Below are 21,863 nucleotides of genomic sequence, written 5' to 3' on the forward strand. Positions count from 1 at the left end.
TCCCGGCATCGAACGCCTGGAGCAATTTCAACCAAACTTGGCACACATATGACTTACAATCTGGAAAAAAATACTGTGGGGGTAAGACACCTCTGGCACCCTTAGGGGGTGGGAAGGGGGTAACATGTAAAAATAATCGAAAACGACCGATATTAGTGTGGAATTCATAGTTTTCGGAGTCGCTAAGATGAATAGTGACACTCCCAATGCCGTTCAACTCCAAGTTCATTTTACACTATAGTTAGAATTCATTAGTTCCCTCTATAATAGAAGATTGGGATAATTAAATACCCGGGGAACGCCGGGTAATTAACTAGTTAGTTCATAAAAGTGGACTTAAAAACCAAACTCAAGCTCAAAGTATATACTATACGTATATCACTGTCTTCCTTGTATGAATGGAAATAATTCTATTTCAGAGTTAGTAATCTTAAAGAAACACCCTTTAGGTGAAAGCAAGCATTCTTTCTTGATTGAGTGCCCCTGGTCCATGCATGTTTCAGTGCCAAGGCAGCCAGCGGCCTCTCTCACACGTTTCCCATGCTTAATGTGTTATCTTTTGAAACCTCACCGCTATCTCTTTACGGGATAGCCCCAATGTATCACATCATTAGCTGTGTCATTTAATCCCTCTGAGAGCGAAAGTGGGACAAAGCCCCCCCCCCCTCCACCCAGTATACATTTCAACTTGAAACATATGGCTCATTTTGAGAAACACACTTAAAAACGATCCTGGTTCCCCCTTCCTCGCGTTTTCTTCTTTTTTTTTTTTTTTTACCTTGGTCTTTTTCTTTATTTTGGTCCCCTCCTCTCTCAGACCCTATCTCCCTGTCTGAGCATCCCCAAATTAAACCATTTGTTACCCCCTCGCAAGTTTAACCGGGAGGGAAAGAAATTCAGGAAGTCGGTCGTTCACGGTAGAGCGAGAAGAGGTGTCCACCGTTTGCAGCCACGCGCTGAGGAATGGTAAGGTTTGCCTCCTGCTTCACGGTGCTTATTTTAGACGCTTCCTTCACGATTGTCTGACTTTCCAGAAGGTAGTCACTTCCAGGAAAGGTATGGATAAATGGCAGACAGAGTACTAGTCCAGTTATTGAAAATGTTGTACCATAGTAGAATCAAGCTTTCTGAAACCTCGGAAAATATGTGAACTACAGGCTTTCCCATAACAAACTGGCGACATGCTCCCATGCCACGGTTTCCAATGCCTTGGTGGATCTGTAATGGGGTTGTAGCCCCAACCATCGCTTTTATCATTTAGAATTAGGGTTGAGTCGACACCGATGTATCAGTATCACCCGATACCGGTGGTATCGGTATCGGAAAGTATCGGTTGGAATTCATTTCCTGATACCTGCCGATACTTTCGCGACAATTTGGTCCTTCATGGACTCCGCAAAAATGTCATAGGAATATAATTATCCTGGAAATTATGCAAAATTCGAAATTTCTCTTCATTTTGCACCAGTTTTGTGTCAAAAAAACTGAATTTTCTGATAACGTAATATGTAATTCAATATTCTGATGTAATTCCCAAAAGCAAAAATACCAGTAAGTTGATGCATATATTTAGCATGGAATACTTAACAAATAATATTAATTTATGTTTTGAACAACTTTTAACTATTACAATTTTCAAGTATTTTTATCGCTGGGAACTGGTTAGAATATCGGTATGGGTATCGGTTCAAAGTAGTATCCGCTCAGCTATACTTAGAATCTGAATATTTAAAGTTTTTATCAATGTTCTTACTGTCTCAGACGTAACCAAATATTTGCCAATGTATATGTACCACTTGTTTTTTTTTTCATGTTGTGCATGAAAGATATATATATATATATATATATATATATATACTAAACACAATAATGAATAATAATGAACTGTGTTTCTCATCAAATTTTACATAAATGTTGTGTAATAATCTCACTTGTTTCTTAAGCAATTTGCATGTAAAGTCTTCATGGCTTTCATACAGCTCTTTTGTGGAGAATGCGATAGAAACTCTGTACATCATGAAAAAATATATATGTGACAAATACAGAGTCATCTCTCGTAGAAAACTTACGTTTTTAAGAGGCGATTGCCAGGAACGTGGCTTTTCTTCGTTTTAGAAGTTGTTCAAAGACAGAAATCGTAATCAGTGGTCATCTGAACGGGAGATTCACTTACCACTTTGATTTTTACCGAAACCTTTACTGTTCACATTTAAAAATGTTGATTTCCTCAAAATTTCGAATCGGTGCTATAGTTTCTTCAGTTGCCCCTTGAGTACATCAGCGCTCTTCATATAATAATAATAGTGGTCTGTTACTATTCGTAATATTTTTATTATTATTAGCGATAAATATCATTATTGTTTCATGAAAGAGTAAGAAGTTGGTGTGAGAGAGACATAATGGTACACATTCAATACCTGGCTTCAGTGGCGGCGATTGGGTCCCAAAACTCGGGGGGGGGGGGCAAAGACAGTATATTTCCCTTTGTAGATAACATTTAGCATAGTGCGGGGGCAAATGTGGCGAAAATGTAATGTACATAGAAAAGTACAAAATATATAGGATAACAAAAAGGCTGTTATTTCCAGCTGATGAAAAGTGAAGTCCGTGATTATTGCTGTTGTTGTTGTTGTTGTTATTGTACACACTGTCAATACAAAACGTTCATTCCAATATATATTACTGTAAGTTAGGCGGAAATGAACAAACGACAGATTAAAGCGACAATACACGTATTGTGCTTCTTTTAATTGTATCAAGCACAAAAATGCTTATTTAATTTTAGGTCTTGTCAGTTCTTTCGGATGCTTTGGGCCCACATGGACCCCCTTCTAAATACGCCATTGGTGATCATCTAAATTTGTTCCCTGCAGTGTTTTGTTTCCCAGACAACTGCCCGACCCAAGATGGTGCCTTCAGATAAAGAGAGCTTCCTTTTTAGACATTCCACACACTCCCCCCTCTTCTCCCCCCTTTGGCGCCGCAACCCTGTTAACCCCTGACAGTTAATGCCCCTAAAGGACCCATCACTTAATTTAGGACACTATCGCTTAAACTTGATATCTTTTCTGTACTTATCTGGTGGAGTTTGAAATACCCTACACGTCCACGCTGTGACGGTTTCTTATACGATGTACCTCGGGACAAAATTCCCTATCAGAGACAATATATTAGGCCCCTATCGTAAGAGAAGTCAGATTAACAGTTAGTCGTTTAATTTGAAGCACGTATCTATCATATGGAATGCATAAGCAATCCGATAATAGGAAGGGTGCGTATTAAGTAGGGGATGCTGGGGGATTCCCCCAGTAATCTCGAATTCTACATACTTTAGCCCCCTTCAATGGCAGTTTTCGGATTTCTAAGTAAATGACTGACGTTCCCATGTAGTTTTCGACATTGAAGCACTTTTAATATGGAAGCATTCGAAATAATGGTTAAATTACGTTGAATTGAATGACGTCATATTGTTTCTCGTGAAATTCTAGCCCATTTTGACATATCACATGACTTCAAGATGGCGAACTCCAAGATGGCGGACTTCATGATATTCTTATATCACGACATTTGTGTTTCGCCTTTCGTATTCTTTGAACGGGTGTTTCCCAGACTTGTGGACAACGTTTGATGTAATTATATTTAATCTCACTTAATACATGCTAATAAAATTAAGCATTATTTTAACCAGATGAAAAGAGTATGACATTTAACTCTAAATTTGTCTTTAGAGTTTCTGTTGCGCCATCTCTCGCCATTTCTCGCCTCAACATTTTCTTCTGATAGATATTTCATTTTTTTATCAAGATAATGGTTTCCTCCCTACTTTTATATTGTTTTCATTGATCCACAAAAAGAAACTGAACTTCAACAATCTGAAGAGTAAAGTTTTCGCAAACTTTCCAAGATTTTAACGGTCGTTGCTTCCCCTCATTTCTTGGCAAAATACTTTTTTTTTTGGACAACGCGGAAAGAAACTTCCAGAGAGCCGAGTATTACGTAACTCTTAACGAAGTAAAAATATCGCAACTGATGCTGCGAACACTAACTACTGGATAATGATCCAAAGCTGGCAGGAAAGGACAAGAATTTAATGACAAAAAGTTTCCGGTCTTTCTTAATCAGGGGAAGCGTTTTTGGTGAGCTTGAGTTGAGTAAATTCTCAGGATTTTGTTTTCGGTGGATGATGTTCTATCTCGAGATAATGTTAGACCACTGTTTCAATATTTCAACATGAGAGTTACTGAAGATTAGGCACACACAGGAGATGTACTACGTAGAGATTTCAGCGAAAAATGCAGGCTCGACTAGGACTCGAACCCGTGTCTCTGGTATACTGTGCCATTGCTCTAACTACTGAGCTACCGAGCCGGCCTAGCCTCGCCTGATTTTACCTGCGTGGAATCGCCTCTGCCAGTGATACAGCAACGGGATCTGTTGCCTTCGAAACACAGTAAACAGCGAAAAATCAGGTGAGGCTAGGCCGTCTCGGTAGCTCAGTGGTAATGTCGACCTCCGTGGCGGAGTGGTTAGCACACTGCGCTGCAATGCCAGAGGTCCCGGGTTTCACTCTCGGCTCGGACGTGGATGTTTGTGATTGTCTGTCCTGAACTAGAAATTTGAGTGAAAATGATATGAATGAATGAAGTGTGATGGGGGAAGCTTCCGCTTAGGGGCTTTCCTATAAAAAAAAGCAAAAAAAAAAAATATAATTAAAAAAAAGTGGTTATAGCAATGGCACAGTATGTCAGAGACCCGAGTTCGAGTCCTGATCGATCCTTCATTTCTCGCTGAAAATTGCTATGAGAGTTACTGTTTGTTACTTTCCTGAAATGTTTTTGTGTATATTAGTTTGTTCTAAAACAATGCCTAGCGTATAATTTCCGTCTTATGTTAGATGAAAGTAAAAAATTGTGGCTGAAAAGACAGTTCGTCCCTCTTACAGGTTGTCGTACATCTGCGCAGGCGCAGGAGGCAACGGCACATATCATCTGCGCATGCGCAGCAAGCAACTGCGCATATCATTTGCACACCATCTACCTAACGTTGCAGTGAAGGTGGAGTGGGATGTGCAAGTATGAACAAAACTCCAAACAAGCTTCTGTCTACATCTTCACCAGCATACGCGAAAAAACATCCCTTTAAACGCGAAGGATGCAAGAGAAAATTTCATGAAAAGAGTCATGGACAATTTGCCGAGCAATACTTGTACAACCCACTCTATAAATATTAGTTTTCCCTTTTTTCTTGCGCATGCGTAGTAAGCTACTACACACACTTCTATTGAGTCATAGTCTCACTGAGTTGCTTCAAGAATAAATCCATGCCGAAAGAGAAATGTCCGCAAACGAATATAATTGAAGATGAAAATAAAAATTGCGATAGATGAACTAAGGTGAACTAAAACTATTTGTGACATGTAAAGTGTAAATCACCTACCCTGAGACCTTGTGTAAACAAACCGTCTCACCGATTCGATGTATCACTGAACACGGAGACCTTCCCGCACGCATAGAACTCGCCATGTTGAAAGTGGCACTACTTCCTTGCTGTTCACATGTCACCAAGTTATTTTACGAAGTGCACTATATTTGGCGGAACAAAAATCGTTATTAGGATGCTTGTCAAAGTTTCCAACCGGAATAAATTTACGAACTTTCTTTGTCTTGTTTTGATCATCATCATCATCAATATATTTATTGGACTTCCAGCATTGCATATGGCTGTATATTATTATATATATTTTATTTACATAAGATACAATTTACATCAAATCTACAAATTTCAAATACACTCCTATCTATATCAAACCTTAGAAATATACATTACCATGTTATATCATTTTATCTAAAAAAAAAACATGCAAGTAAAATACAGGGTGGCTCAATAAGTCACTTAACACCCCCGGTACAAGGCCACTGCAGCGCGCAACATGGAAATGGTGATGACCAATCGTTATCAGGCCAAGGGGGAACCACATTGACGACACCCGCAGGGTCGGCGGCCATCTTGATGTACGCCATCTTGAATTAAACTTCAGAATTTTAAATGGGAAGGGGGTCGTGCGACATATCAAAATTAGATAGAATTTCACGAGAAATGCAATGGTGAAGGTTTTTTCGACGTATCTTTAACCAGTAAAAAGTTATGACTGAATTCTTGTACCAATTTGCTCCTTTTCGAGGTGTTAGAAAAATGCCTTAAAATTTGTTTAGCGCATCGGTAATGCATCGAGATCAAAGTGACGTCTAGGGAGAGACGTTCGCATGTCATTGCACATTATTTTAATCGGATACATCCATGAAGAGCTGCTCATTATGAATGGTTGTCGCGAACAATTTACAGTGTGACGCTTCCATTGAATTAAAAGTCCTTCACAGTGACAAGGCTAATGTTTATGTTCAGAAGGAAGTTCATAAACAGAATATGTGACTCTTGTCATCTGATAACTAACTTTGGACAAAAACTGGTTCATAACGTTCCCATAAGTGTTCTGGTGTTCTTCCCTATTGAAAAAACTCTGTAAAAAGTACCTTCTTCCATAAGCAAGGATGAAAAAAACTGTTTATTTAACAAATCCAAGTAGCCCTAAGCATTTAAGGTTCCGTTGATGGAAAATTGACTAACCAATCGTGTTCCACACAGCACGTCACACCATTAACTTACCAACACTAACCATTCAGCTTTGATCTGTCAAAAATGGGTTATCAGATAAAAAGCATCGAATAAACAAATAAAGTTCTAAGAAAAAAGCAAACAACCTAAGTCAAATTCAAGCAGCAAGAGGAATACACAGAAACCAACATGGCATCCAGAAAGAGAAATCAATAGTCACACCCATAGCACAGTTTAAAAAATTACATAGCTGAAACCTTAGAGAAACCTAAAACTGCAAACACAATATATCTAGATTCTTCCAAGGCATAGGATAGAGTAAAAACATGGCTTGCTTATGGACAAACTTAACAACATAGGAATAAAATAGACAAGCAATCCTTTTTTCAGTAGGAAATTCCAATTACTCAAGTAAGCTACATCATACGTAGTACATAAGAAGAGCAAATTAACATCATCAGCAGTAAACCATCATGCAACTTCTACCTGCTGAAACAACTAAGTGAGTATAATTTATCAGAAAAATGCCTACATTTTAGCCTAATTTACCTCTACATTAATAATACTACCAGAATACTAAGGCTTCAAAAGTGAACACTAAGAATAATGTTCAGACTAAAGTATAGGGCATCTTGCAAAGAATTATTACTCCCTACAAGTCAATAACAATTATTCTAAATACTACGAACTTGGACAAAATATAGTCAAATACACAACACAAAAAGAAAAATAATTACAAGTAAAACAGCAGACACTCAATATATCATACCATCAGGTAAAAATATTCTACAATAAACTGCCTCATAACATAAAACTGCTAACTCCCCAAAACATATACAAATACAATCAGTAAAAACTACTTGAAAAGGGAAAACTCTCTACAGTCTCACAGGGTTGATGTAAAATAACATCAAAACTTAGAAGCATGCACAGTCAATAGTGCTCAATTTGCATACAGTTCACATGCAAACTCTCATGAAAAGGTTCAAAACAGTCTCCCAGCTCAGTTCTCATCTATACTTGGACAACAAAATCCTGCAAGAAATTCTCAGAAATCCTACCTTTCCTACACTTGCTTAAATAGCTAAAGTGCAATCTTCATACTAAAATATTGAAAAAAGGCATATCTATGTACATAAAAGTGTGAACAGATGTGTTTGTCTGTGTGTACTCTTAGATAAATTGATAAAAAAAGCAATATAGTTATAAATCAAAGACTATATCTAATAATATTGATTTCAAAATAAGCTGATAGAAAAAGATATAATAACTACAGTATAAGCTTTTAATTTTTGTTAATTACAAAAAATAAAAGTTAAATACAGTAAATAAACTTGGTCCCTTACATTGAAAAAGGAACATAAATTGAGAATATTTGAAAATAAAATCCTTAGGAAAATACTTGGGCCTAAAACAGATGAGGAGACAGATGAGTGGAGAAGGTTACATAATTTAGAAGTACATAATTTGTATTCATGTCCAGATAGTATTAGAATGATTAAATCAAGAAGACTTAGGTGTGTAGATCATGTGGTACGAATGGGAGAGGAAAGAAGAGTATACAGGATTCTTGTTGGGAAACCTGATGGTAAAAGACCAATAGGAAGACCAAAACAAAGATGGAGGGATAATGTAGAGATGGACCTAAAGGAAATTGGTAGGGAAGGAAAGGAGTATATAGATCTTGCTCAGAACAGGGACAGATGAAAAGCATGTGTTGCTGCAGCCATGAACATTCGGGTTTAAGAAGGCTAGAGAGTTAGTTAGTTATACATTAAATAAGCATAATATTTGGATTGTAAGTAGAGAATATAACAAATGTACAATGCATTGTGCGAAAACTGTCAACTTTGCATTATAAGCAGAAAATTAAACCAGTTTGCCCTAGAAATACATTTTAAAAATAGCCCAAAATAGCATGCGTAATAGAAAATTAAGAAAACTTTCTGATGCATAAAAGTACTGACTAGAGCTGAATGAATCAATTACTGTAAAATATTATTCTCTGATTCAAGTAATTTAACTGTAAACATTATCTTTTGTGTGTAAAATATAATTGTTAGTTGAACTGATAAGTACAAATATTAACTTTATACGCCTTCATACACTCTAAATAACATAACTTTGATATATAAATTAGTAACAATTTTTTAAAATTAAGTTAAACTGTAGAATTGTTTTCTTAAATAAATATAAAAATACTAAACAAATAATTCCTTCTTTTCCTATTTAAAGGATGCCTAACAGTGTAAACCAGTTGTTAGTGGCTAAATAACATACAATTTGAAGGCAGTAACAATATTTTTAAAAAATACTGTTTTTTACCTAACTTTGTGAATTAAATACTAGTACATTTTGTCAAATTATAAATAAAATATACCTATTCCTTTGGTATTTGTACTAAAGTGAAGAAAATGTTACTAAAACTTGGCTAGTACAGTAAATCTGAGAGTTTTAGCTTTATTTGTCCGTAACTGGATATAATTGTAACTTGTTAATCTCGCCAAACACAATCTTTACCTCAATTTTGGAAGCTAGCTGAACTTTAGCGTTTCGAATTACATATAGTGAAGGCCTCTATAGTGGAAAAATACACCCAGTCTGTAAAAATTTGGAAATGTTGTCTCCTTCTCTGTCGAACCAGACCAAGAGTGTTCTCAAGTGTTTCAATATATTTCTTAACATAACTAACTTTTCAAGAAAAGAATACCTTGTGCCCAGATAGCTTAGTTGGTATAGCGTTAGGCTTTTAACCTATCTGTCCAGGGTTCGAGTCCCTGTCTGGGCGATTACAATTTTTAAATTTTGTCATCGGATCTTGTGCAGAATGGATATAAAATATGTTTAAAGTCTAACAGATTATTATTTATCTTAAAATTTTGCAAATAAGCTTTTAAGTTTCTCAAATATCAGCATCTTTACTAACAGTACAGCATAACCAGTATTATTATAATAGAAAAGTTCTGGTGGTAGAACCTACACCTACTGTAATATCTCTATGGTATTAACTTACATGCAGCCCATAACTTTTGGGACTGTTTCTCCTCCATTACATTTCCTCGCCATTTACCCTTAGCGTCGCGATTAGCCTCAGAAGCAAAAAAAAGCGAAATCTTATATTTTTTTTATATATCTCTGAAACCACCTATACTATAGAACTACATTTAATGAATTTTGCAGTCTTCCTGTTCGATCTGTTAAATAAATCCAGTCAATAAAAATATACTTGCACAGAAAAATATGTTTTTCAGATACTTTAATCGGGTAATCTGCTTTTGCGTACTTCCTCAGAAATATACACAATCATAGTTCTTTACAAATTTAGCACCTGATATAGAATAAATCGAAGTCTAGTTAGAGTTGACCTGTAAGTGCTTCTGGTACATGTAGTTACTTGAAAAAGCAAATATTGGGTGTATAAAAGGTAGCATTCTTGTGAAACAGTAAAAATCAACCTCATTTCCTCGTAATATTAGCTGTAAATGTTTCTTGCAGATTAACCAAGCTCTGGCGTGTGGGCCTACGTCACCTATAATCCTTTGTAAAGTTCGTGTTGTCCTATAAATTGTCGATATACATACTAAATCCCTAGTTACAGCCTAAGCTTTTAGTTTCAATCAGAGGATTTCAGTGTTCAGATAGTGATTGTAGCCTCGTATAATAAACCAAATGGAAATAACCCAAGTGTTGATGCACCCAAAAACCAGAAATACTTCAAAAATACTTTGAAAAAGGCTATAAGGCTAAATTATTCTTCTAGCATAGAAAAAAAGTTTAGCAAATGGACCTATGGTTCATATACGTAGTCAGTCGTCTGTGAACTTCGTCTTGTCCTGTGAATTGTCAATATATTGATAAATGGTTATATTTTTTTAAAAAAAGGAACAATGTTGGTAAGCGTCCAGTTATGGACCCATCAGTAAAGGAATTTCAGTCTTTATAGACACACAATAATTTTCGTTACACTAAAAATTTGGCCTCGTATAAAGGTAAATAGTCGAAATGATAAACATTTCGTGTACTTTCCTACGTAGCAGGCGTAACCTGACCTAAAGAAATACATATAAAAATACAGAACCAAAAATATCAAAGTGGAATTCAGTAAACCCTAATAATAATAATAATAATAATAATAATAATAATAATAATAATAATAATATATTCTGTGGCTTACATTTTAGCTAAAAGTACTTTTTCTTTAGTGTTTTTGAAAATATTTAAATAAATACTAAACTAAGTTAAAAATTTGTAAATGTATATATGATACAAAACAAAATAAATAAAAATTAATACATACCCTGCAAAAAATCAGTAAAAAAGTTGAAAACATCTCTTTGTGCATCCAAAATATAATATCAAATCCTTCCTGACTGGATTAAATTGTGTTATTTGAGTAATATTAAGCCTAAACTTGTAAAATAAAAGGGTAAAACTTGACAAAACACACTTCATGTGTACAAAATTTAATTCAAAACACATCTAAATTGTGTTATTTGAGTAAACGTGGAGAATAATCCTGTAAACTTGGAAAATCTCTCTCTCTCTCTGTGTGTGTGTGTGTGTGTGTGTGTGTGTGTGTGTGTGTGTGTGTGTGTGTGTGTGTGTGTGTGTGTGTGTGTGTGTGTGTGTGTGCGTGTGGATGTGTGTGTGTGAGCGCGTGTGTGTCCAAACACGTTCAAATCATGTTATTTGAGTAAATATTAGGCTAAACTTGTGAAATAAACAGATAAAAATTGAAAACTCACACTTTGTGTGTCGAAAATATAACTAAAAGTCTTTCCTAAACAGATAGAATTGTGTTATTTGAGTAAAAAAAATAGGCATAAACTTGTAAATAATAAATTAAAAGTTGAAAATATCTCTTTGTAAATACAAAATATCCTGAATAGATGAAATTGTGTCATTTGAGTAATAATAAGCCTAAACTTGTGAAATGAACAAATAGAAGTTGAGAACACACACTTTGTGTGTCGAAAATGTAACTACAAGTCTTTCCTGAAGAGATTGAATTGTGTTATTTTGGTAATAATAAGCCTAGACTTGTGAAATAAACAGATAGAAGTTGAGAACACACACTTTGTGTGTCGAAAATGTAACTAAAATTCTTTCCTGAATAATATAAATAGTGTTATTTTGGTAAAAATAGGTATAAAGTTGTAAAATAATAATTTAAAAAGTTGTAAAAATATCTTTGTGAGTCCAAAAGTTAATAAAAAATGTTGCCTGAATAGTATAAATAGTGTTATTTTGGTAAAAAATTAACATAAGTTTGTAAAATAATAATTTAAAAAGTTGTAAAAATATCTTTGTGAGTCCAAAAGTTAATAAAAAATGTTGCCTGAATAGTATAAATAGTGTTATTTTGGTAAAAAATTAACATAAAGTTGTAAAATAATAATTTAAAAAGTTGTAAAAATATCTTTGCGAGTCCAAAATTTAATAAAAAATGTTTCCTGAATAGTATAAATAGTGTTATTTTGATAAAAAATTAACATGAAATTGTAAAATAATAAGTTAAAAGTTGAAAAAAAGTCTTTGTGAATCCAAAATTTAATGAAAAAATGTTGCCTGAATAGTATAAATAGTGTTATTTTGGTAAAAATTAACATAAAGTTGTAAAATAATAAGTTAAAAGTTGAAAAAAATGTCTTTGTGAATCCAAAATTAATGAAAAAATGTTGCCTGAATAGTATAAATAGTGTTATTTTGGTAAAAATTAACATAAAGTTGTAAAATAATAAGTTAAAAGTTGAAAAAAATGTCTTTGTGTGTCCAAAACTTGAAAAATAAACAATTAAAAATTGAAGAATGCAGTTTGTGTGTTGAAAATATAACTAAAACTCTTGCTAGAATCGTTTAAATTGTGTTATTTTGGTAAAAATAAGGATAAGCTGGGAAAATGTTTGACATAAAGTCAAAGTTTGGTAAAAAATAAACTCAATATTATGTTAAATAACACACAGTAACATAAATGTACTACCTAAATCAATAATCAAAGGGTCCTAGGTTCGATACCCCGTGATAAAAGCAAATAGTGAAAACTGTAGGCCCCGTCCCTGATAGCTCTTCCTTCTTCATAGTACATATAAAAAACCCTTACGCTTCGTTCTCTTTGTTCTTGCATTCTAGTTCACCTTGAACTTCTTCCCATCATCCTTTGTTCTAGTGTTCTCGGTAACCTTGGCCTACTTAGACAGAAACATGTCCTAGCATGCAAGCGACGGACAGTTTCAAAAAATTTGACCCTTGCTGCGCATTCCGAGACATCCTTTGTTGTCTGGATCAATCCCTTCCCATGCCCTACAGTATTGCATAGCTTTCCCCTGTTCTTGCGTTCTAGTTAACCTTGAAAAAACCGGTTCTGAAAACCTACCGACGCGATCTCTGATTGGTCAATTGGGTTCCTTCTTTGTTCTGACGTTCTGACGTCATTTGACCTTGAACGCGCACTCCCCCAAATTCCTTTCTCCTCTACCCTCAGCGCGGAGTTCACAGTCTTCTGTCTATAACACCATTAAGCCTTGTTTCCATTATTATGAAAAAATATAAATATGCTGACCAAGGCAGTAATTTATTTTATTAAAAACATAAACTAAACGTAACGTTTCAACCTTCTAGCAAGGTCTTCATCAGACTCTGTATCAAGTACAAAAGTAACAAGATACCAAAAACAGGGCATTATATACACAAAACATTACTCCCTCCAGCCTAATAGAAAGTTGTTTTGGAACTTTCTCGCAGGTGGCTTTCACTATACTTTCACCTAAAAGGCGAAAAATATATACTTTCATATCGAATGTGAATTGGGCTTTATATATCACGCTCTTTTTCCTTCATTTTCTTCCTTCTCCTCTCCTCTTTCTCTCTTGTCCTTTCCACTCTTTCTAACACTTTCTTCCATTCTTTGTTTAACTTCAGTCCCCCATTCCAGTTCATTGTGTCTTCTTCACCTCTCTTCCCTATTTCCTTGGCTTCCTTCCATTTTCTCACTAGCATTCTCTTCTCCCTTCCTATCTGCTTAGCCTCATCCCACTCTATGTCATGTCCTGTTTCTCTCGTGTGTTTAAATATCGCATTTCTCTCTCTCTTAAGTCGTACATCATCCCTATGTTGTTTCAACCTATCTTTCAGTCTCTTTTTCGTTTCTCCTATGTACACACTCTGACATTCTTTACATTTTACTTCGTAGATAATCCCTTCCTCTTCCTCTTCTCTGTTTTCCTCTTTCTTGTTTGCATTCTTCGCTATTCCTAAGATGCTTCTCCCTCCCTTCCTGTAAGTTTTAATGCCCGCTTTCCTAAGCACTTTGCATATCTTTTCTGTGGTCTCACCCATACTCCTTATTCCAAACCACTTCTCTTTTTCTTTCTCTTCATCTTTCTCTTTCTCTTCCAATTCTCCCCTTCCTCTTTTCTTCCTTCTTCTGTTTATGTCCAGTCTATCCTGCTTCTCATAGCCATTCTTTTCCAGCTGTTTCCATAGGCTATTTATTTTGCCTTCTTTTTCACATTCCTTCGTGCATATTTTCGTTATTCTGTCCTCCATATTCTTTATGAAATTTCTTTTTGTCACCTCACTTACATCACTTCTTTTGTGGCAGAATACCCCTGCTGCACACTTCTTCTGATGCCAAGCGGTTTCAATTTCTTCTCCTCTCTTCCTTTTCATCAATATATCAAGGTAGCTTAACTTGCCTTCTTCTTCTATTTCAAGTTCCAATAAAATCCCTCTTTCTTCATCTTGTATTTCTTTGGCAAAAATGTCAAGCTGCCTCTTTGTTCCCTTCCATATGCCAAAACAATCGTCCACATATCTGCAAAACAAAATTATTTTGTCACCTCCTTTTTCTATCACTTTCTTTTCCCATTCATTCATAACCAATTCAGCCAATGCTGGGCTTAGGCTAGAACCTATATTCAGTCCTTCACTCATTAACATTATTTTATCTCCCATTATACTGTAACCGTTATTCCAAATGGTTTCCAGCGCCTTCACTACCCTTTCACTATCCCATTCTCCTATAATTTCCTTTCCCATTCTCTTTTTAATAATGTCCAAAACGTGTTCCCTCTTGATGCTTGGGAACATACTTTTTACATCTAAGCTAAACATTGTCGTCTTCATCTCATTTAACTTAAGTCCTTTTATGAGGTCTACTACTTGCTCACTGTTCTTAACTGCTCTGCTTTCTTGCTGTGTTACTAACACTTCAATAACTTTCTTTAATTTCTTTTCCAAGGGTTCCAAAATATTGTTTCTGCAATTCATTACTGGTCTTAACTTTATCTCCTCTTTGTGTATCTTTGGAAAGCCCTTCAAACTTGGTAGTCTTCCTGTCTCCTTTATGCATTTCTTGAATCCACTCTTCCTACAGTCTTGTATGACCCTTTCTTTTATAGTTCGTTCTTCTTCTGTTCCACAAATCTCCTCATATCCATTTTCTTTTAGGTCTTCAAACTTCCTCTCGTACCATTCTCTTTCCATCACCACAATTGCTCCTCCTTTATCTGCCTGCTCTATCACCACATCATTTCTTTTCTTGATTTTCTTTATCCCTTCCCTTTCTTTCTGACTCAAATTATCTACTTTTCTTTGTTTTCCCATTTCTTTCTTCAGTATGGCTGCTGTTCTTCTTCTAATCTTGTCTCTAGCTGGTTCTTCTTTTATATGGAGTACTGCTTCTTCAATGTCATATATAACTTCCTCATAATCTACATTTCTTTCTTTAACTTTGAAACCTCTTCCTAGTTTTAAAAAAGCCTCCTCTTCTTTTGATAGGTCAACGTTCCCTATTACCACAACTCTTTTTCTGGTATCCTCTTCTTCTTCCTCTTCTCCCCTTTCCTCTTTCCATCCTAGTCCCTCTCCCTTCTTTTTCAACTTTATTTGTATTTTCTCTCTAAATTTCTCCTGCCAGCTTTTCATTTCGTAAAATGTATATTCTCTCGTAAAAATGGTGAGACCATCTTCAATAGCTTTTTCAATTCTTTTAAGGTTCTCCTTTATTATTTTTATCTCCTTTCGTCTTGCCCTTATTTCATTCCATATTAGTTCTTTTTCCATTTTCTGAACCAATATCTTCCATCTCCTGGTATTGCAAACCACTCCCTTCTTACTTATTTTTAATCCTTTAGGCGCTGTGCCTCTCTCCAAACATTTCCTCAGAAACTTCTCTTGTTCGTCTTATAAAAGAAAGGGTCATACAAGACTGTAGGAAGAGTGGATTCAAGAAATGCATAAAGGAGACAGGAAGACTACCAAGTTTGAAGGGCTTTCCAAAGATACACAAAGAGGAGATAAAGTTAAGACCAGTAATGAATTGCAGAAACAATATTTTGGAACCCTTGGAAAAGAAATTAAAGAAAGTTATTGAAGTGTTAGTAACACAGCAAGAAAGCAGAGCAGTTAAGAACAGTGAGCAAGTAGTAGACCTCATAAAAGGACTTAAGTTAAATGAGATGAAGACGACAATGTTTAGCTTAGATGTAAAAAGTATGTTCCCAAGCATCAAGAGGGAACACGTTTTGGACATTATTAAAAAGAGAATGGGAAAGGAAATTATAGGAGAATGGGATAGTGAAAGGGTAGTGAAGGCGCTGGAAACCATTTGGAATAACGGTTACAGTATAATGGGAGATAAAATAATGTTAATGAGTGAAGGACTGAATATAGGTTCTAGCCTAAGCCCAGCATTGGCTGAATTGGTTATGAATGAATGGGAAAAGAAAGTGATAGAAAAAGGAGGTGACAAAATAATTTTGTTTTGCAGATATGTGGACGATTGTTTTGGCATATGGAAGGGAACAAAGAGGCAGCTTGACATTTTTGCCAAAGAAATACAAGATGAAGAAAGAGGGATTTTATTGGAACTTGAAATAGAAGAAGAAGGCAAGTTAAGCTACCTTGATATATTGATGAAAAGGAAGAGAGGAGAAGAAATTGAAACCGCTTGGCATCAGAAGAAGTGTGCAGCAGGGGTATTCTGCCACAAAAGAAGTGATGTAAGTGAGGTGACAAAAAGAAATTTCATAAAGAATATGGAGGACAGAATAACGAAAATATGCACGAAGGAATGTGAAAAAGAAGGCAAAATAAATAGCCTATGGAAACAGCTGGAAAAGAATGGCTATGAGAAGCAGGATAGACTGGACATAAACAGAAGAAGGAAGAAAAGAGGAAGGGGAGAATTGGAAGAGAAAGAGAAAGATGAAGAGAAAGAAAAAGAGAGGTGGTTTGGAATAAGGAGTATGGGTGAGACCACAGAAAAGATATGCAAAGTGCTTAGGAAAGCGGGCATTAAAACTTACAGGAAGGGAGGGAGAAGCATCTTAGGAATAGCGAAGAATGCAAACAAGAAAGAGGAAAACAGAGAAGAGGAAGAGGAAGGGATTATCTACGAAGTAAAATGTAAAGAATGTCAGAGTGTGTACATAGGAGAAACGAAAAAGAGACTGAAAGATAGGTTGAAACAACATAGGGATGATGTACGACTTAAGAGAGAGAGAAATGCGATATTTAAACACACGAGAGAAACAGGACATGACATAGAGTGGGATGAGGCTAAGCAGATAGGAAGGGAGAAGAGAATGCTAGTGAGAAAATGGAAGGAAGCCAAGGAAATAGGGAAGAGAGGTGAAGAAGACACAATGAACTGGAATGGGGGACTGAAGTTAAACAAAGAATGGAAGAAAGTGTTAGAAAGAGTGGAAAGGACAAGAGAGAAAGAGGAGAGGAGAAGGAAGAAAATGAAGGAAAAAGAGCGTGATATATAAAGCCCAATTCACATTCGATATGAAAGTATATATTTTTCGCCTTTTAGGTGAAAGTATAGTGAAAGCCACCTGCGAGAAAGTTCCAAAACAACTTTCTATTAGGCTGGAGGGAGTAATGTTTTGTGTATATAATGCCCTGTTTTTGGTATCTTGTTACTTTTGTACTTGATACAGAGTCTGATGAAGACCTTGCTAGAAGGTTGAAACGTTACGTTTAGTTTATGTTTTTAATAAAATAAATTACTGCCTTGGTCAGCATATTTATATTTTTTCTTCTGTCTAGCGTCTGAGACCACCGTCTTTAATAAAATAATAACATACATTATTACATAGTACTAATTAATAATATTACATATCGCGGGTTCGAGTACCGGGACCATCCCCAATCGTAATTGAACCTGTACCTACAGCCATTACCACCGTTCATAGCGGTTCATAAACCATAAACTCTTATTTTCAATAATATTATAAACATTAATATTATCGATTGATACATTACATACTTTGCAGTAATGAATATAAAACCATATGCATAGCGTTTAGTACCTCTAATTACCTTCTATATACATATTTTTCATAAAATAAATAATTATATATTCATAAAAAGTTATAAACATACAAATACATAAATGTAAAGTATTCTAAGTACTTGCAAATGAATTCTAAGTACGTGCAAATTAGTTCTAAGTACGTGCAAATTAGTTATAAGTACAAACAAATTAATTAAAACACGTGCACTAATTGCCACTGGCTGGGATACCATCTACTGTCAACCTCACTTCCACGTAGTACACCCTGGACTGTAGACTAACGGCGCTCTGGCGACTGGCACTATGGCCAGTATAATTTTGTGTGTGTTGTCCTGTTTTTTGTCCTTGTGTGTGCTGAGTGTCCGTTTAGAACCTCAGCTTTTAACAGAAGTCAGAAGATTTTAAGATTTTTAGTTATGCAACGTTAGAGTTGTCATTTGTAATGATAAGGGGCTGGCCCCTGTATAATGTGACGGGTGCAAAATAGCCTAAGTGCTGATTCACCCAAAATCTTAAATTCAAATTCAAATTTATAACTTAGCTCTATTTCCTTGAAGTGGTACGTTTTGTCGCGGAGTAAATATTTTGAAGTTATTAGTGGATAAACAGGTAGCTGTCTATCTGAGTGGTACGTTTCGTCGCGGAAACCCAAGTAGTATGTTTTGACGGGACACCATATTCATGTAAGCAAAAATATCAAATAAAGACAAAAGTAAATTTTAAAAATCTCAACGTCTGATTTCGTTGAACCACGGGCTGAAGCGAGGCAGAACCATCTTTTCAGCAAATGCGCAGTTTGTCTTGGTCTTGTCATTTCCACAACATTTCAGCCACTTCGTTCTCGGCATGTGGGCAGCAGTTTCTTACGACATGTAGCATCGATTCAGCTTCTTAGCACACCCTACGCCTTTTAAGACACTGACTGATAGAATGATAGGCGCTGCATCACAGACAGGTACGCAGACAGATGCGAGCGCGTGTCATCGCCTGCATTGGCAAGACAGACCCCAGTCGCCAGCAATGATAGGTGCAGACACCTTTCACAAATAAAGATAAGCTTTCTCGTTCTGTGCACATCTTGCTAACGCAGCTGCGTTTCGGGGGACGCTACGACTGGGGGGTTTTATGTCTGCGATGAAAGATGATCACCAAACCCCTTGGTAATCCAAACAATCAGATTTATATGCGAGCCACATGAAGGGAAGGAACCCCTTTCAAGCCTTCTGAGATAGGCCATTGAACAAGTTGCCACGTTCTTGGTAGTAAATCCATATATTTGAACTCCAAGATAGTAAGTTTTCCTTCCCTTATCTTAAGGCGATCTCCTACCCCGGCGAAGGTCTGAGCATTTTCTATGTAAGCTTATGGGATGTTTTCGGTATTTTGGTCACGATTATCTCGAGAACCAGTCGACAAAAAATTTCCAAATTTTGATTGAACACTGAGAAAGGATGTTTCTAGAGACCCACTGATTAATATTTTCATTTTTTGCATCAACGTCCCGAAAATTAATTAATTCATTTTACTCTATTTTCACTTTTCTTGACACAGCAACCCTGCAGAGCCCAGTCGCCTGGCTCTTCACGGACCCTCGTTCACGACTAATGAGCCGGGAGGAGAAGGGAGGGAGGCCCGAGGATAACTCACCAGATGTTTTCGAGCTGTAGAAATCTCCTTCAGGTATAAATATCCGGGGAGGAAAGCTCTCGGAAGATTAACTGAGTATTTTTGAAATTATAGGGCTAACTTGAAAATGGACAAAAGAAAGTGTTCAGGAATGCGAATAGAATCAGCACAGATATATATTCACTTAGTCTGGAGTATGAAATTTCTCGAAGTACCGGGATGGCGAAAGTATGCAGTAAAGCATTGCTGTTCTCAAGGAGAGGTTGAGGGCAGCATATTCCCCAGTATCTCAGATGTCAAGAAGAGAAATAAATTACACAATGTCCATTTCAAGAATATTTCGGCAAAAATAAAGCGCAGGTTAAGTAGTTCATGAATATCTGGATAATGAACTTCTAACAATTGTATAGATCAGTCTCCCACCCCCTCCATGACCAATAGCGCGTCCCCCCTTAGATCATGCCATAATTCCCATAAAGTATTTTATTGCGACACTCTCCTATTACTGAAAGTCATTTTTTAAGATTTACTGAATAATTTACTTGATCTGCCCCTTCTCCAAATTATTCCTTTTCTTCATCTTGGAACCAATTATAGTGAGTTGAATTAATTACTAATCAAGTATGTTCCTCTCCGCCTCATCGCACACATTGCACAACGATGTCCTTTTTATACATATATTTTAGAAAAATATATTGAATTTTATGATAGTGAAAGGAAAAATATTCCTCACCAAGAATTTAGATGGGGCGGTCTGCGTCATTATCCCCTCACGCGCGAAGCGCCTAATAATCCGGGAGGAGGGGGAGACCCAAGAGAATAAAACCCAGATGCACTCGACCTGCATGCAACCGGTTTCGGGTATATGTAACAGGGGAAAGACCCCTCAAGATCAATCTTGGTATTTCTTTTTCTAAATTGTGGACGGGAAGTTTCGGAGCAAACGTTTGATGAATAGAAACAGAATAATCGCAGATAGTGTATATTCGTTTAGTGTGGAATATGAAATTACTGTGCTGCAAACAGTGCTTCCGGCAAGGAGGGGCTGCGGGCGGCGGCATATTCCCCAAAATCTCAGATGCCAAGAATACAGATCAATTGCGCTAAATCAATTTCAAAAATATTTCAACAACGACCAATATATTGTTTTGTTCCGTGGTGGAGGGTTCTCCCCGATGGCACATTGTTAGCTTCATCGCCTTGTAATCAAGGCGTCCCTGGTTTAATAACCGGTGGAGACACATAGTAGTTCGGATCCCACTTTAGGCTGTAGGCCCAGTCCCGATTAGCTTTACTATGCATAAAATGCAATTAAATCAATGTTTCATGGTCGCAAGAGTGTAAAACATCTGAGTCACATAAAATATAACGTTTAGCTTGAATTAACAGTGTTACCTTCTCAAAGCATTTAAATAGAAATGGCATATGCATGGTTTCGTTACACATTCCAACTTTAGGCCAAAACCTAAATAGTTTTACTAAATTAAAAAAAAAATACTCTCAAAAGAGGAACACTGAAAAATTTGTTTAAAAGCAGATTTTCATGCCCCAAATATCGTACTAACAATAATATTACATACGCGTGTATGCATAATCACACAATAGCAGTAAAGTGGAAAATAAAATACGAAAATTGTATTTATTTTAACTCCACATACATACATGCACCTCCATAAGTGTGTTATGTATTATGTATCTGCATGTCTGTGTTAACTTATATTTCTGTTATTGGCCTGCAACCGTGGCGGAGTGGTTGGCACAGCGCTCTACGACGCCATGGGTCCTGGATTCGAATCCCGGCCTGAGCATGGATGTTCTTTGTGATTGTGCCTTCATCAATTTCACAATATCATCACTCATCCTCATTTTCGCGATTAGCCAAAACTGGATTAAAAGCGACGCGAAATAACAAGAAATCAAAATGATCCGTAAATATGTTTCATGCTTCAGGACGTACTGGTAACCTTCATTTTTCACCCCCTGGAAGTTTTTTTGCCCTAGTCCATGTCTATGCAAGAATACGTTTATCTACGAATACGACAATTCTATTTATTACGTAAGGCATTATACAATATACCCCGAGGAAATATCATTATTTACGAGATTTTCTTCTCTCAGAAGATGTAAAATTGGGTTTTCATGTTGTTGTTTTTCCGTGAAGCACTGTTCTTCCGTCGAGTAGCTAATCTGGAGTACATACATTTAAATCTTCTTACACATCTCACTATGTCCGAACAAACTGTCGTACAACATGATTTTTACTCGCCAAAAGTCGTACCATTTGTTTTTATTGCGCTTTCTGTCCTGCCAAGACAAGCAGAAT

The sequence above is a fragment of the Lepisma saccharinum genome, chromosome 4 (genome assembly GCF_977018435.1).
Source record: "Lepisma saccharinum chromosome 4, izLepSacc3.1, whole genome shotgun sequence".
In the NCBI taxonomy this organism is placed as follows: Eukaryota; Metazoa; Arthropoda; class Insecta; order Zygentoma; family Lepismatidae; genus Lepisma; species Lepisma saccharinum.